Raw genomic sequence first — 18,116 nt, forward strand, 5'->3', positions numbered from 1 at the left:
TATTACACAGGTGACTGGGACTTTTACTTCTCGCTCCTCAGGTTCTTCACTGTAAACAGAGGTAAGCGTTACACAGGTGACTGGGACTTTTACTTCTCACTCCTCAGGTTCTTCACTGTAAAAAGAGGTACGTATTACACAGGTGACTGGGACTTTTACTTCTCCCACCGTACAATGTTCCCTTCATACAACCTTCACTCTGGGGCAGTGGACTTTACAGGGCGATAGTTGAACACAGTGCGCAGCCGACTTACAGGCCTCCAGAAGGACAGGGGTAGCACACGGCCTACCTGAGGCTCCCTGCGTGTCGAAAGGACGTTGGGTATGGTCGTGCAGATCCGAACGCTTCCCTTGCTCCTCCTCCACTTACGGTTCCAGAGATACTGAGCAGGGGCGAACCTTTGAAGAGGCTCCACACACGGATGGTTATTTCGCACTGACGTTATAACAGTAACACTTCGTCCAAGAACAATAACTACCAGATGGTGTACTCACACTAGTTTGCAGGTATACTTCACCACTGCCCTCTTTCAGAGCCAGAACGGATCCATCAACTTCTACACAGGAAGCCCCACTTGAAACTGCCTTTACACCACGCTGCTCTAGCCTCAACGTGCTGTAATCTCCTCACGACTCCTCTGAACTCGAAGTGGCTTCTGTCAACACAAGCACAGCACTACACTGCAAGCTTTAGGTGTACACACGCACAATGAAGACAAAAACTCACCCACGGCACTCCACACACTTTAAGTGACTAAGGACTGAGCCAAAATCGACCCGGGTTCGTCATGTGGTTGGTTGGGCGTTGTTCTCAGTGGAGGGGAAAAGCACCTAAAGGATGGACATCGGGCCTCCTGCGTTTATTCCTAATAATATCTCCTCGGCTCACCCACGCTTCTCTCGACAGTGGGGCCGTAGATCTGTTCGTCCAACTCACAACACACGTTAGGTAATATACCCTCTTCAACAATACATAGTACAATGGATGATGTTACTCACGTGCAATTGGCAATACCTCACAACACTGACTTCCTATGTTATCTTCCAGCACTACTCCCCGGCTCGCCCACGTTTCTCTCCACAGTGGGGCCGCACACTGTTTGTCAGACTCACAATACACGTCAGGTAATACAATCTTCTCAATACTTCATGGTAAAACGTAACTTGTTCTCACACACCACTGATAACCTCCGCTGGTCTTGTTTCTTTTTCAGCTTGTCCACCGCTGTCGATCGTCCTTGACGATAGCTCCGGTGAGTACTCCCCAATGTTACTGTTACATCATAACAGTAAAACTCCTCGTATACTCAGCCCAGTGACTCGTATCCTTGATACTTCCTTCACCCAGTCGATTCAAACTTCTGTTTCCTCCTATAAGGACTTCACCCAGGCCTCCACTCTTTCCACTCGGATCGGTTTGTACAACCATGCACAGCACAACAATGGCAGAGAAAAGCACCCCATTTGTATTCCTAGAGCTTCTTTTATACTCCTTCTCTTCTCTTCTTTAGCCAATCCCCAACCGCTATGTTTATTGTGCACACCTGTATCAATGTATCAATGTTGAAAAAACAGCCTGGGAGACCAGCTTGGCCAGCCTGGCTGGGAGACCTGTTTTTTTCAGTAGGGTAGGAAGGGTCAAAGATTGGTAGCAACATTGATTTTGATGTATTGATATTTTTGTACAGGGTCAGATCAAAAACTGCTCTAAAAATATCATACATCAATATATGCCTTATGTGTGCTGTAATGCCTTGCCATTTTCACTACTCCTGCTATACTGTTCATAGTTATAGCAGTGTACTTGCATAAACAACATGAACAAGAACCAAAATGAAGATTGATTTTGTTTCGGTTCTGGCCTATCATTGTTTTTTTATTGAATTTTAGTTCAGTAAAATGCAGAATGTGGCCTTCAAAGAAAGAAGAATTCGGATATGTTGAATATGCCCCCCTGCCCCACTCAACACTGACCCCACCCTGACATCACCCCCACCCCCTTACCACTCAGAAAAACTTTTTTACACAAACGCCAATAGGGTCCGTGCACGTTCTACTTCCGCCGCCTTGAGTTTGAGGTCGACCATTTCCGGTTTGCGACTTCTATAGCAGCGACACGGCAGATTTTGATTGCGAAAGATGGCATATTTCACCTGTTGTTTACAAGGTCTCCCAAAAATCGACGTGAATGACATCTACAGGATTGTCGACCACTGTTCACCTGCACCCGGTTGCAAGCGTGAAAAAGGATTTCGGTTGTACATATCAAGTTACATCCACAACTTTGAAGGTGAGAAGCAATACCTCAGCTTTTACGTTACACATTGACTAGCTAGCAGCTAAGTATTTTAACTCGAGTTAAATCGTGTCAATATTACAACATACTTTATTAGTGTTATTAAATACATTACGTTTATCTGATTATCAACTGGTTGTGTGTATTTTTTATTTGGGATTTGTATTTCCTCTCGGTGTCCAAGAAAGATCCAGTGACAGGAGTAGTGTGTGTGAGGGCGTTATGTTATCCGTCAATGGACAGATCTAAACCACCTCACAGTTTAAGAGGGGGATTGAGTGTAGCGTTAAGATGGTTACCCATGTTCCTGGGCTAATCATGTTCTTTTGGTTCTTTGCATTACCCATGTTCCTGGGCTAGTCGTGTTCTTTTGTTTTTTGCTCTAGGTTAACCACGTTCATTTGCTTGACCATGTTCCCCATTCACGTTAAAAACGGACAGTGTATGCTTAGTCCTACGTTACTATGTTATGTTTTCACTAACAGCAATCAGTGGTGTAGTATAGTTTGTTTTTCCAGGTATACTGAACATCCCAGGGGAAAGGTGAAACACATAAGATGGGTATAGAAGTTTATGTAAACCTGCTAAGTCTAAGTAGGTATACTGCAATCTTGGTACTTTTTAAGTGGGGATTCTGAGTGAACCTGCAAATCAAATAGACTGCTCCACTGACCACATTAAAAGTAAAAGATTATTAATCCCTTTACTAACAATGTTTACAAGACAAAACATTTACGTTTTTACTAGCTATTTTAACAGTGTACAAAAATCATAGGTGTGATTGGCGAAGGACAAAAAAGCAGGAAAATATACGGCACACCTACCATGATGTGGCTACATACATATGCACGCATACACGCACATACACATATAGATAAAATGAAATACAGTTGAAATATAATTTGGCCTCGAAATTGATCGATCTGAATGGCGAATCATCAATCTGCGTGGGCAAGTGCCACCCTGACCATTATATAGCCTTGCCACTGCATCAGACTGAACAAAATCATTTTGTGCATTTAAAGGTAAATATATCAATGTGGTGCATTTTGAGAGTAAAAATAAGTGACTACATCTATGAGGATTTGTATGTTCTTGTAAACAAATTTGTGCCCTTTTAGTAAAATCTTTGGTTGCATATTGTAATAATAATAGGGCACACAAACCATATACACAACTTGATAAATGAGATTCGCCATTGGTCAAAACATGTTTAATGTTTATAGAATAATTAGTGGGGGCATTTAATACAGATTAATTATTGATTACAACATTTGAACGCTGAATTTAAAGTGGATACTGTAACATTTAAGTTACTTAATTCAAATGATGTTGTGACTTTCTGGAAAGGCAATCAAGTGCATTTGTCTTTTATATAGTTCTTTTGGCAAAGCATCCAACAGTAAAGAGCTTCGCATTTCACAAACCAGATCCACGAATGTTTGTGTTTGTCATTATATTATTCTGTAATCGCAAGCGTTACTGCCAGATTCACCAACCATTAAGAGAAGCAAACGTACGTGTGTGTTCGCCAGGATGACGTTTGATTTGATTTGCGTATATGCATGCGTTAACGTATGTGATTACAGAATAATATAATGCAAGCAAACTTTTTGACAAAAAAAGCAACTTTATATTGATATCGCGAGACAGCATTTCACCTCGATGAGTAATCTGATATTTACATTACTGGCATAGCCTGATTTGAAACGGACAGTTTTGTCAAAGCAGCAAACACCTGGCAGGTTCTCTTAAATTCTTACTAAAATGCTGTTTGTCTCTGCCTAATCCTTCTATCCATGCCCAGCACCACTGATTTAAGTAATTTATCAATTAGGTCGTCTGCTTCATATACTTACTCTTCATCCTGCTGACAAAGTTAACTTATTATGACTTCTCCGCGGCCGCGCGGCATCTGCAGCTGGATCTCAGCCACACCTCAAAGACCCCTCCCTATTCTACTTCTTATTGGCTGGTTTGTTAGTTTGGTTGAGAGTGAAATATGTGTTCCTCTCATATTATTTGTAGGCGAACACATGATTTTTTTTATTCGCAGCCACTACCACACGCCGGAGATCCGACTGCAAGCTTAGTGAGCTCTGCTTTGAATGAAGTTCCATCGTGACAAATAAATAAGACTACTTGCGGAGTGATATGCGGTCATTTATAACGGTGCCTTATACACACACACTCAAAAAATGGATTTGCATGATTCACGAAAGCCTCATTTTCAGGTCGGAAAAGCCGGAATTCCGGATTTATCCGGAAGAATCACACCCCTGAAAAATAAATAGTAGCTTACTTGAGTAGTCCATATTAATGTATGACAAATCAGTTATGCCACTTTTTAAAAAATGTTTTTTAACATCTTGTTACAGGTGGGTCTGAAGGACTCAATCCCTGTTGAGCTGGCCCATCACAGCTGTACATGTGTAGCTGGATCAGTGCTCTGTAACCATTGTGTGGCTCTACTTTTCCAGTCTGCACATTATTCTCAGCTAGACATTCCAGTTGTTCCACCAGTGCTGAGCTGTACAGAGAGTGAACAACAGTGGCACAAGCCAAGAACCCTGGCAAGACTTGGAATAATGTAACAATAATTTCCATACTACATCTACACACACATCACATACGCTCATCACTGCTTATTGTCTATATTCACAGGGTGTTAAACCAGGTCCCGTTGAGAAGATGGCTGTGATGTCTGCCAAACCAAAGCAGAGGACCATGATCGAGGGAGTAAAGTGAGAATTTGGCTAGTAGTTAGTAATCTATTAATTAACCTAGGGCTGTTAAAAGATTAATCACATCCAAAATAAAAGTTTGTGTTTACATAACATGTGTCTGTACGGTGTGTAACTCATGTATATATAAATACACATACATTCATGTATAGATTTAAGAAATATTTGCATTTATGTACTGTATATACATTTATATAATTTATATTATATATAAATATTTTATATATAAATATAACCAATTTTTCTTAAATATATACATGATTGTGTGTGTTTATATATACATAAGTTACACACCGTACAGACACATGTTATGTAAACACAAACTTTTATTTTGGATGTGATTAATCTTTTGACAGCCCTAAATTAACCCCTTCAGACCTGAATTGTTTAAAATTTCTGAAAAATCTTAAAGTACATTTTCCAGTTCACGAGCCTTCTATAATTGAGACCAAATAAAAATAAAATGTTAGGCTTTAATTGTAATTTTTTTGTCCATTTCAATGGACGTCAGGTCAAAACAAGTGTACTTTTTGTAGGTGTACAAAAATATACCAACATATAATTAAATAATAAACATTTTGTTGGTTTGAGGTTTTTGTTGGAATTTTATAGGCTATAGTAAGAAAAAATACTATGGAAGTCAATGGCAACTTTCAACTGTCTAGTTACCGAAATTCTTTAAAATATCTAATATTTATTTGTGTTTCTCAATTTGTTTCAAATAGGTCCACATTGTACAAAGCCATCAGTGGAGAGTTGCTGGACCTGTCCATTCTCAGTGTGTCAGAGACCTACAAAGAGTTCACCCCTTTTTCTGCACCAATCATCTGTACAATGGGTATCACCTGTGAGGTCCCACTAGTGGACTCTGCACTCGGTTTGGTACAAGTAGGCAGTCCCCTGTCATACAAACAACCCAAGGCAAGCAGTCGCCCTTTTGCTCACATTGATGCTCCACCACGCCCAGATTTGCCATTGGCTGGCTGCAGACTGGAGACATCATGCAGTATGTTTGTTTTCACTGAGCATCAACAGCTGCACTTCAAGTCACTTGAGGTTACCTGGGAGATGGCAAAAAAAATAGAGTATGCAATTAGGAGTCAAAGTCATCAGCAGACTGGCATAGACTAAGAAAACCCAGACTCACTTCCTCACATTTTGGGGAAATATGCCATGCTAAACCTTGCACCTTAGATAAGATGGCAGACCGGCTGCTCAAAGGGGTCCGTCAGACAGCAGCAATGAAGAGGGGTCTCGGAATGGAAGCTGATGCCATTGAAGAGTACTGCAAGCTTAAGAGGGTAAACTACTACCCTTGTGGCTTCATTATACACCCCGACACTCCATGGCTAGGTATATCCCTAGATGGGGTTGTCTTTGATCCTACAGAAAGTACTGAATTCGGCCTTGTGGAAATAAAATGTCCAAATGTTAAGAGCTATGTGGATTATCCTCATCTGAAAATGAAAGACGGCAACCTGGAATTGAAGCAGGATCATGGATACTACTGGCAGGTGCAGGGTCAGCTGCCCCTAACAGGGATGGAGTGGTGCGATTTTGTGGTGTTCGCGGAGGAAGACACCCTGATTCAAAGAATATACCGGGACAGTGATATGATGCAAAAAATAAGAGAGAGAGCAGACGACTTCTTTTTCTACACCTGTATAAATATTTGCTGTAATAAAATTAATTCTCAGTAGAACTGTCATGTTCTTGTTGATATCTCATTATAATGTGAGTTGTTTCAAGTTATTTAAATTTGTCATGTAACTGATTAGAAAATATGTGCTACTTTAAGGATTTACTACTTGACTTAAGGTGTACACAGCAAAGGTGAACACACACCAATGTATTGCTAGATGATAAAGGGATAGTTCACACAAAAATGAAAATTCTGTCATCATATACACACTCTTGTGTTATAAACCTGTATAAAATTTCTTGGTTCTGATGAACACAAAGGAAGATATTGAGAGAAATGTTTGTAACCAAAACATTTGTGGACTCCAATCTCTTCCATAGTTTAATTTTATTCCTACCATGTAAGTGAATGGGGTCCACAAACGGTTTGGTTACAATTTTTTTTTTTTAATATCTACCTGTTTATCTGAACAAAGAAATTTATACAGCTTTGTAACAACATGAGAGTGTGAAAATTATGAACTCATTTTCATTTTTGGGTGAACTGTCCCTTTAAACTAATATTCAGCAAGTCAGGCCGACTTGAGGGGAAATTAAAGAACACAAAAGGAGACCAAGGTAATATAGATTTCAAATAAATAATTTATTAATTAAAAATGTCAGTAAATGTAAGGCTAAATTGTGGTGTGAATCAGTATATTGTTTGTAAAAAAAAAAGTAAAACGAGGAAGAGGAGCAGCCAGCCATGAAGCAAACAGTCAGATTTCTACCTGGCTCTAATGTTCTCTCCAGTCTTTGACCAGAGGTCCATTTTGGTAGTTGGACAAGATGCAAGCTACAATGAAAAGCTGGCTAATGCTCCCTGAAATAGACAAAGGGATTACAGTGTCAAAAAGTGTGTTCTCCTTAACCCGCCTAATTAGCCTTTCAACATGAACTTGCAGCCGCGCAATTGATTGGGTCTCCAGGACGTCCTGTGCTGCCATTTGATCGTTGTTGGAGCGGAAGGCAGGCCTGTTAAGTTTTCCTGGCACAAGGTTTTCCACCCTAAAGCCCTTGTCTACCATCACAGCCATGTCAGGGGACAGGAGAGGTTTACTGCCTGACAATCTGAAGAGCTCACGGTCACTAATAGAGCCCCCATAGAGTGCAGAAACAAATGTCAGAGGACCATGTGGTGCCATGCCAATCATGGCCTTGAAGTTACAGTGTGATTTGTAGTGCGAGTACACCTCACTCTGTAACACAAGTCAGGATGGAGTTTGGCACCGCAGTTCTGTGCAGTCAACAGTGACCTGAGTATCTGCATAGTCCTTGAACTCAGGAAGTAGGTTAGCTGTGATTGCTTCAGGTGTCATCCAGATACACACAGCTCCCAGTACACAGTAAAGAAAGTTGGCCCAGATTGTGATGATCCTGCTGGCTGTTGTCCGATGCATGTTAAATCGGTGCCCAAGCTCTCTCTGTGTGCATCCGGTTGATAGATAATTTAGGAAAAGAAATAACTCATCTATGGGCAGCAACTTAGTTGATCTGTTTGCTATTGTCTTCTCTGCCACAGAGGCCGATGCTTCTCTAGCCACACTTGTCACACGGATCAAACTTGATGTTGCTGGTTCGATGAGCCGCCAGAATGCCATCAGGTGGTCATAAGAATGGAATCTTTTAAACAAAATACACAAAAATAACATTGTTGTTAGTCATGGTAGGCTAATTTAGTTACACATAATCAATTATCTTAATTTATACTCTACTTACTACATTTGTTTAACATGAAGATAATAAAAGGTTGTGTCTACGCATCTGACTATGTCAGTCATAAATTACTTTACTTTTGATATTTGATGTACACTTGAAGGAAAATACTCTTCCTCTTGTAAGGTGGACTTTTAGTGGAGCAACATTTTACATGTGTAGTAGCCCGTCTTTACTTTCACTCAAGTACATGACTTGCGTTATTTTCTGTCCATCAATGTTAATATGGTACAAGACATCAGCTTCCTGCAATTCAAAAAACCTTAATTATGACATACCTGGTAAAAAATCGGATGTCCTCGTCCGATCCTGCAAACCGCTTCAGTCCAAAACAACTCCGTAGCTGGAGAGCCTCAATGTGTAGTTCGAGCTCCTTAACTTTCTGGCGAAGTGTATCATTTTCTAACTGATCTGCGACCATTGCTGTTGTAGGAGTAATACAATAATCATGATCTGGTGCCAGGGTAGCCACTTCCATCTCTTCTTCTGAGTCGATGTCATGGACAGGTGGACGGGGCTATCTTGTCTGGGTCTCCGCTACCACACGCTCGCCCTCGGTGCCAGTATTTGAAAATCATTCCAGGAAAAAAGAGAAAGAATGGCCCCTTTCTTCAACTTTCTCAATTTCCCCGGGTTGTTAACAAAATCGCCCTTTTGAAAATGCCTGCTGCAAACACGACTCGTCTTGCTTGGGGTGAATTCTTCCCACCGTACTCTTACCATCCATTCGGCTCTCACCGACACATCTACTGGGAAGCTATGAAAGCTTATAGTACTGTTCTACTTTGACGAATTTGCACACAGGGGTACACAACAATGTTGTGCGGTTTTTGTCACGCGTTGAAACGCCAAACGCCTCTCTTTTACCCGAAATCCGCTCATATTTACTCAAAACTAGCAACTCTACAACAATAACACGACCAACAGGAAGTTGTCGACCTCACACTCAACACACGGAAGTTAACCGGAAGTTCTATTGTGCACGTAGGCTATTATCAACATTAAAGTTTTATCTTTTCAGTAGCAATGCGGTCCACAGAAAAAAGCTAAATTGTGACATTTTGATGAATGCATGAAATTAGGGTTGTGCCGATAGACGATAGTATCGGGCATCGACGATCTTCAGACATATCCCCAACGGCAGGCTGTCATGGCGATAGTCAAGACGATAGTTGGCGAATGGTTATTATTATCATAGTTCAACCTTAACATGCACATTGCATGCTTTTCCGCACATGAGGGTTTGTGGGCTTCACTTTACGCGGAGAGCTTGTAAAGAGAAAATTCCTTCTTGCACGTACCTTCACTTAATGCACGCATCTTGGACTCCTTCAAGCATGTCATGCACGTCATGAGCAGCTGCGCTTCTCTCTGTCTCACGTGCACACACTCTTGCATCTGTCCGAAAACTAAACGTAAACTAAAGTAGTAATCCTTATGTATTTATTCAGTTTAATGCGTTTCATGCGAGCTGAGGCAAACTATCCCTTTTGTTTAAATTATATAACCCGCTGCATATTGGCGCCTCTCTCACTCTCGCGGACGTGCAGAGAGCTGCGCTCTCTCCGAAGTCAGATCACTAGGTAGTATGATATGCATTCCAAGGAGTTGAAGCAATACATCCCTCGTGTTTAAAATATGATTGTGTTTAAAACATGATCGCGTTTCGCTGGACTGATGTGTTTAAAAAGGCACCTGTGAAAGCACCACTGCTTGACATGTGTAGCCTTCTGCAACAGCACTAAACAAATGCATTGAATTGTTTGTTTGTGCGTGCGCGTCTGTGTGCGCAGGTGCATGTTTTACATTCATTAAGTAATCACGTTAAATAATCAGGATTATGATTTTTCCCATAATTGAGCAACCCTAGCTTTGACATTTCCTTGCACCAGAGAGGCTGTTAGCGCGCAGAGGGTTAAAACCAGCGAGTCTCGTTCCCTGGCACGCAGGACATTTTAGAGCGCCTGATGACGCGCTCGTATTAATAGCATCAGTTTTAAGAAGGTTGGGGTCATGACGGTGTTGCTCTTGTTCTATTTTTCCACCAATCAAGTTAATTGTCATAATAAGTAAAAAAGAAAAAAAATAGTAAACTCTTGCCCCGCCCCCCCGATACTATTGTGTATCGCCGATCTTACAGGCTGACGATAGGACGATCTCAAAATGGGGCATATCGCCCAACACTACATGAAATGGTAAAAAAAATTGCGTCACCTGGTGGACAAGTATAAAAATCAAAACTTGATGGCCAGTAGTTCAAAATGATATATTGACATAAAGGCGTGTATTAGTTTATGTTAAGATAAATGGGGGTCAAAAATGGTAGTTATAATGGTTTTCAATGGGGCACTTTTGTCCCTAGGATCGCATGTGTCAGTTTTTGCGTAGCTTAGCTATGTTAAGCTAATTTAAAAAACTGAAACCAAAATTCTAAAATTTATAAAAAATGATTAATCTCTGGCAATTAAAAAATGTCCCTAGGATCTCTTAAGGGTTAAGGAAACATGCCAGAAATGTGGACAGAAGGTGCCTGTACACCTTCATGTCACCCATCACCAAAGGTGAGCTACCAGTCATTATATATGTTAAAAGTTTGGGGAAAACGATTGACTAGTGGTGTCCTTACATATGTATATAACCGTATTTAGGAGTTTTCCTATTTAAAGTCCTTGTGTGTGCTGTCTTGTTGTGGTCTGGTTCCTGTTTAATGTTAGTTTAATTGTTAGTTTGTCAAGTTTAGTTTTGTGAAAGTATTCCGCCTTGGCTAGGTTTGCCCCTCGTGGACTTTTGTTGTGTTTGCTATTTTAAATAAAACCTGTTTGTTTTCACCTCTGCCTGCATCTGGGTTCTGTCCATAAGAATCATGACACTTATTTCTCGTTTTAGATCTGAAGAACAGCCGAACTGCGCCTTAGAGTAAGACTTGTAATTTAAACCTTTGGAGCTTCACTACAGAGTTTACAATTAAATTCCACATTTAAAGCACTATGCATAATTTTGTAGGATGTAACACTTTCTTAAAAATTCACTAACAATGTTTATTCACAAATCACAGGAATCTAGACAGGGCTCCAGACTAACTTTTTTCACTAGGAGCACAGTGGCCCCCAACTGAAAATTTTAGGGGCGCAACCAAAAAAATTTAGGGGCACACATTGTAAATCAATATGCTTACCAAATATTCACATTTCTACTAATTTCCACTGTATTACTAATAAATGCTTTAATGATAGATGCAGAAAGTACAATGTGATGTTTCAAATTCAGTGTCACATCACAAAAAAAGGTCAAATTTACTGGTTCCACATGTGCGACTGGATGTAAAATTCAGTGGCACACTCTCACATTTTGGTGGCAAAATAGTCTGGAGCCCTGGTAGACAGGAATTCAGTGTATGCTATGCGGATGGCCTTATTGCATGAATACTTGGTTTCGTATGACAACCAAAAAGGTAATAATATGTCAATAAAAAATGTAATTACATATGCTGCAAGGACTTATGTGTTTATATTTTGACTGTGTTATTTTATTGGTTGTCTAACCACTAAAGGTATGCACAAATTCTAAAGTAAACTTATTTAAGGGTGTATTGGGGCATGCACTGTTACTCTTCTATTTGTTTTGTTTTAACAGGAGAATGTGACGCAGTTTCCGGAAAAAAAAATTATGCATAGTTTCTGTTTCAGCACAATTCGGTTTAATATTTTAGTATTCTGTTTGTGAAAACACATTTATCACTCGTAAGCTATAAATGTAAGCTAGTATGATGTAAAACCTGAGACTGCTCTACATTTAAGTAATAGTAACTACATAGAAGTAACTGACATGCATTTTGTGGCTGATTTCTGGTTTCCTATTGTTGTGTATGTTTTTGCTATGGTTAACTTTAGAATGTAGGCATATAGTATATGATAGAGGTGTCCAAACTTGGTTCTGTAGGGTCTTTGTCCTGCGGAGTTTAGCTATAGTACAAAAATAGGACAAAACAGTCGAGTAACCAATTCGTGAGAATGCCATGGAAAAGAAAATCTGTGGCAGGGCCACAAAAAAATGCGGAGATCCGTGAGAATGCCACGGAAATTCGTGAGATCATGTTGCTCAATGTCTGACAGAAGAGCAGTTTAGACATTACATAGAGCAGCAGTACCCACAACTTTTAAACAAGCCATTTGACTTTTGTCATGTAAACCGCCACCGCATGTTCATGCAGCTATCAGAGAAGACACCACGTGAAATTAGAAGAAGTGGAGAACTGGTGAGGTCGGCCCTCTACCTCAGACCAAGTGTAAGCTCCCAAATGTTATAAAAAAATGAAATGCTATAACCCTGATTGCTTTTGTTGTTAAATACAAATGGAAATTTCTTTCTAATTACATTCTACAGCAGCAGTTAAATGAAATTGATGATCAATGCGTGGCAGTGGTCAGTACATTTTATAATTAATAAATGTACCACTTTGAAAGCATTTTCTAACTTTCCTTACCAGTGATGTTTTTCATAGTTTTTTCACTGCCACAAATGAAAGGAAACAGTTGACAGCGAATCTTCTACAGAGAATGAACTGGTGAGGAAAAACACACAACTCTGACTCTTTCAAATATCATAATCATCCTTTTCAGAGTCATGAGTTCTATTAATTTGAAGGAGGTTATTGAAAGCAGTGATTTATTAATAAGGACTGATGGGGATGCTGCTGCTAATGAAACGCTATGAACTTACATTAACTGCTATGTGGACTTCACGTGTTTGCTATTCATAATCAAATCCACAACCCTTTTTAGGATGCTATCATTTATCTACAGATATATAATCTATAAAATGTAAAGTAGTATTAAAAAAGTTAAAATTTTTATTAGGAGACCATGGATGAAAGACGACGTCTAATCCAGCAACAAGATGCAGCATATCAAGAATCCCTGTTAGTGGATCAAGCACGGGTAATTCACTTACTAAATTTAAATAGCAAACAAGTTATTTTGGTTGTTGGCAATATGTTTTTCACAGATGTAAAATGAGCGGAGAGGGAAAAGACAGGAGGAGAGATGACTACAGACAAATTCATTTAATAACAGTAGTATTACCTCCCAGTCGGCATTTCAACGTTGATTCAACGTTGAATCAACGTCAGATACCAACGTTGAATCAACGTTGGATTACCTTTCGGTTTTGCAAAAAATTTCAACGTTGAAATCACGACGTTGTTTCAACGTCACACTTTCAACATAGGTGAATTATGGTTGATATCATGACGCAATTTCAACCTTCTATTTCCTTGTTGTTTTTAACACTAAATATAGATTTTTACTTTACACTGCAATACTCACTAAATGATTTACTGTAAACGTGTCATTTTTAATGCAATTATCATATGAATGCAACTTGCTACGCATAACTTACAGTACAACCCCATTCATAAAACTAAACACTTAAGGAAGGTAAAGTTTAAATGTGGACAAATAAGATGGCAGGTGCCTACCCTTTCCAAATAAACATGAAAGCAGCTGTTAAAAATATTTTTTTATGGATAAAAACACATTCTTTCAAACAGTTAGGTTTCCAGTTAATAGTGCAGAAGTGGAATTTTCTAAATATAGAATAAAATCATAAAATATGAAACAAAATCATGTTTAAAAGTCATTTTATTAATCTGAATAGAAAAACTTTATTCAAGAAAAACTGCAAATATGAATTTTGTTGTTGGTTTAGTTGACAGTCTTCTTATGGCCACCACCACCCATCTATTCTGGCTCATGCTGTACTTAATACGATGACAGCATCTAAAGAGGGGGAAAAAAACAAGATATTTAATTTTCAAAAAATGCTGCATTTTAGCCCATGTACAAAAAAATCTTGTTATTGCACATCAGGGCAAGATGCGTTTTCTTTCATAGTCTGACTTGAAACATTGCATAGCCATCTGATGAAAGAACAAAGCTGTTGTGTTTACGATGATGACAATGAGGTTCAATTAAAGGAGTAGTCCACTTTAGAGATGGGGTCCATTGACTTTTTATAGTAGGAAAAAAAATACTATGGAAAGTCAATGGGCCCCATCTATAAAGTGGACTACTCCTTTAAGATCATCTACAGTGCATTCAGAAATCATACACCTTTCACTTTCAATTTTATGTTGTTGCATGATACTGTAATTGTTTAGATATTTTTACAAAGTAAAAACAGAATTTTAGAAACTTTTGCAAATGTATGAAAAAAGAAAACACATCATATTTACATTATACATATTCAGACCCTTTGCAACAACATCTGCAATTTAGCTCAGTTGCCTCCAATTTCTCTTGAGGTTGCTGAGATGTTTCTACACCTTAAAGCGTCCTGATGAACACAAATATTTTTTTAAGGAATGTCTGCAACCAAACTGACCAGAAGCACCATTGACTTACATAGTAGGATAAAAGAATACTATGGTAGTGAATGGTGCTTCTGATCGATTTGGTTACAAATGAATCCAATACTGAATGCTTAAGTGATATTAACTTTATATTTTCAACACGCCCAAATGAGATGCTTAACAAAGCAAACACTGACAGGTTGCTTTACGTGTGGGTCAAACAGCCTTTTGTGTAGTCCTTTACCTCAGACCAGCAAGGCATCTTGTTAGCAGACATCCCGACCTGATCAACAACTTTTGATTAGGAGATGTTCTAATCCTATTTTTAATACATGTTTTACAAACTTACCACAGGTGATCTGGCAAAGCGACTTATGAAACAGCATCTTCCCAAATATCCTCTTCAGGCTCATCTTAGCGATCATTGCATTTGATAAAGTTTGGAAAAAGAAAAACATATTTCATTAGTATAGAAATATAAATGTAATCTTGTGGTAAGAAATACAGAAAACTGTGGCCCAAGTACAACTTTTAAAGAAATTAAGAATGTTTACATTTTTTGTCATAACACTATTCATTACCTTTTAAGGGGGAATGATTTGGGCATCTGGAAAGACACACTACTTCACCTCTTTGTATTTTATCACACATCTTCAAATTGCATGTTGATCTGCCTACAATTTAAAACACATAATAAAATAAAAACAAGTCATAGCCCCTTTTAAAAAGAAAACATAAATTGTGAAATACAAAACACTGCATCTTAATTATTAGGATTAGTAGAACTTGATCTGATTACAAAACAAATATTAAATGCATTGTAAGGTTTTAGGGGAGATGCTTCACAAAAAAGAAATGGTAAATTACGGATTTCTATTACAACATGGTATCTTGGTGGTGCATTACAAGGGTAGGTGGCAGCTCATTGACAATTAAAAAAAATATGATTAAACCCATAAAACATAAAGATAAGAACAAATAAATGCTGTCAAATACACCACCACAAAGACCCATTTTTTTCTGTCAATATGAAGCCTCTATAAAACTTGCATCAACAACCACTCTGAACACTGGATTTACTTTTTTCTCTGTCTACTGAAAACAAAGTGTTTGAAATATGTAGGCTTACATACTGTAGAAGGAATAGTGGCGTACAAAATAAATTAATTGCTGTGCTGAAAAGTAACCATTGTATCCTAAATTAGTTTCTCATATTTTCCTAATGACAATGATAAACCAGTCTTGAGAAACAATTAGCAGGTGTTTTTAAAAAGCCACTCTCAATTCTCACCTGTGAAGTTTCTTGTGTTTGTGTGTCATTCTGTTTCTGACCTGACAACCCTTGCTGTCTGTTTCTTGTTAAATCTTGACAAAATATAAAAAAAGTAAAATTAGTGCAATATTGGAAGAGAATTCTATAATGACTTTATCAGAACATGAATACATACACTTGCATACTGCATTTAAGTAAATATTGTAGAATAGCAGGGTTAACACAACATTACCTGATCCAGATGTAGTGGCTGCTGATGCATGAAAATCTCAGCATTGACAAGATCATCCTCACTTTTCTAATTTGAAGGGCTCTGATAACGAAGACATTACAAAAGAGTTATAAAAATATACTAAAAACAAGAGCATATTTGTCTAGATAACCAATATTTTATATTTCCATTAAAACTTGCTAATTATTCAACAAGTAAGCAAAATTACACCGTTACAATGTATTTCAATTCGAATAGAACATGCCAACTTACACGACATGATATTTTCGTACAAAGGAGTTAACTTAAGTGTTTCATGCCGCTTAAAATCATGGATACTGCGCGAATGACCGGAGGTGCGATCATAAGCGCAACATGTAATTGACTGATTGCCATGGAAACATAAGGGGCCACGTCGACTATCTTGTCCCTTTTAATTTTATAACTGCATTTATACACATTACCCCGTCGAGAAAACCTCAGCATGATTAATATGAGATTCGACGCCCATGTTATCACGTCATCAATAAGTTTGGATTAATGTCATTAACACGAACTGCTATACGTATCCGTTATTGCGAATTCGTGAGCCATAAAACACCAACATCTCATCTAAGTTTTAACACTTTATCAGTAATATGAATTTGAGAAACTAAGCAGCTTAACACTGACCGCACCGCACTCGAGCTGCTGCTCCTCCTTACAAAAGGCTGATAGGTGTCTGTGGCGCCTGTAAGACCTCTCGGATATAAATTACGCTGACTGAACTACGAAATCAACACTTTTTCACCGAAGTTGTCCAAAAAAGCGCTTACATTTATAACTAGTTGCTTTTCTGAAGCAAAAACAACCAAGTGGTTAAGTTGATAAAAACACACCTCATATTAATTTATTAATATTCATAATAACGAAGTCCAATTTCGGCGGGAACATCCGTGGACTAGCAAATTAACTACTATAACGAATACATTCGCAACTAACAGAAAAAAACCCGATTTGGCATCGTGCTTTTTTGTCATACCACTTTGTATATGTGAATAAAATAACGTTATGCGTTTACATTGACTTATATTTCCTTACCTCTTCTTTCTCTGAAGCATTTTCTCGTGTGATACGCAAGATCTCGAAGACAGCCGTTAAAACAGTCCAGTCTCGTGTAATCTCGCGAGATTACGTCGCTACCTGTATATTCAATTATTTGTTAAATTTTTTTTATAATGTCATCAATTTTATAAAATGAGTTTTTAATTTTTTTTCTGAATGATTCACATATTATAAAACATTATTTTATTGTCTCTCTGCAACCATTTACTTCACTGTTGTTTCAACGTTGTTTCAACGTTGAATCAACGTTGAACAAACAACTGACGTTATTTCAACCAAATTTCAACGTTGATTTTTAAGCATTTTATGAACCTTTTTCAACCGTTTACCATTCACCGTTGTTTCAACGTTGTTTCAACGTTGAACAAACAACTGACCTAATTTCAACCAAATTTCAACGTTGAAGGTTGGTCATATGCCCGCTGGGATTGGATTCGACGCCCATGTTATCACGTCATCAATATGTTTGGATTAATGTCATTAACACGAACTGCTATACGTATCCGTTATTGCGAATTCGTGAGCCATAAAACACCAACATCTCATCTAAGTTTTAACACTTTATCAGTAATATGAATTTGAGAAACTAAGCAGCTTAACACTGACTGCACCGCACTCGCGCTGCTTCTCCTTACAAAAGGCTGATAGGTGTCTGTGGCGCCTGTAAGACCTCTCGGATATAAGTAACGCTGAATGAACTACGAAATCAACACTTTTTCACCGAAGTTGTCCAAAAAAGCCGT

The 18,116-nt window shown here is 38.4% G+C and overlaps 1 long non-coding RNA gene across 3 annotated transcripts in view; it reads right to left on the reverse strand.

The window, feature by feature from the left end:
* Positions 1 to 17,766, reverse strand: part of LOC135718187 (uncharacterized) — a 31,499-nt gene extending 13,733 nt beyond the window's left edge. The window contains exons 1-4 of one of the 3 annotated variants that reach the window (XR_012337815.1): positions 17,350 to 17,766; positions 16,291 to 16,371; positions 16,077 to 16,150; positions 15,367 to 15,459 (exon numbers count right to left, since the gene is read on the reverse strand). This is a non-coding gene — a long non-coding RNA (uncharacterized lncRNA). Of the gene's footprint in view, positions 1 to 15,366; positions 15,460 to 16,076; positions 16,151 to 16,290; positions 16,372 to 16,935 lie in introns of all 3 variants that reach the window. The other 2 variants (XR_012337812.1, XR_012337813.1) reach the window with 2 other exon arrangements.
* Between the last annotated feature and the right edge of the window lie 350 nt (positions 17,767 to 18,116).

The sequence above is a fragment of the Paramisgurnus dabryanus genome, chromosome 10 (genome assembly GCF_030506205.2).
Source record: "Paramisgurnus dabryanus chromosome 10, PD_genome_1.1, whole genome shotgun sequence".
NCBI lineage: Eukaryota > Metazoa > Chordata > Actinopteri > Cypriniformes > Cobitidae > Paramisgurnus > Paramisgurnus dabryanus.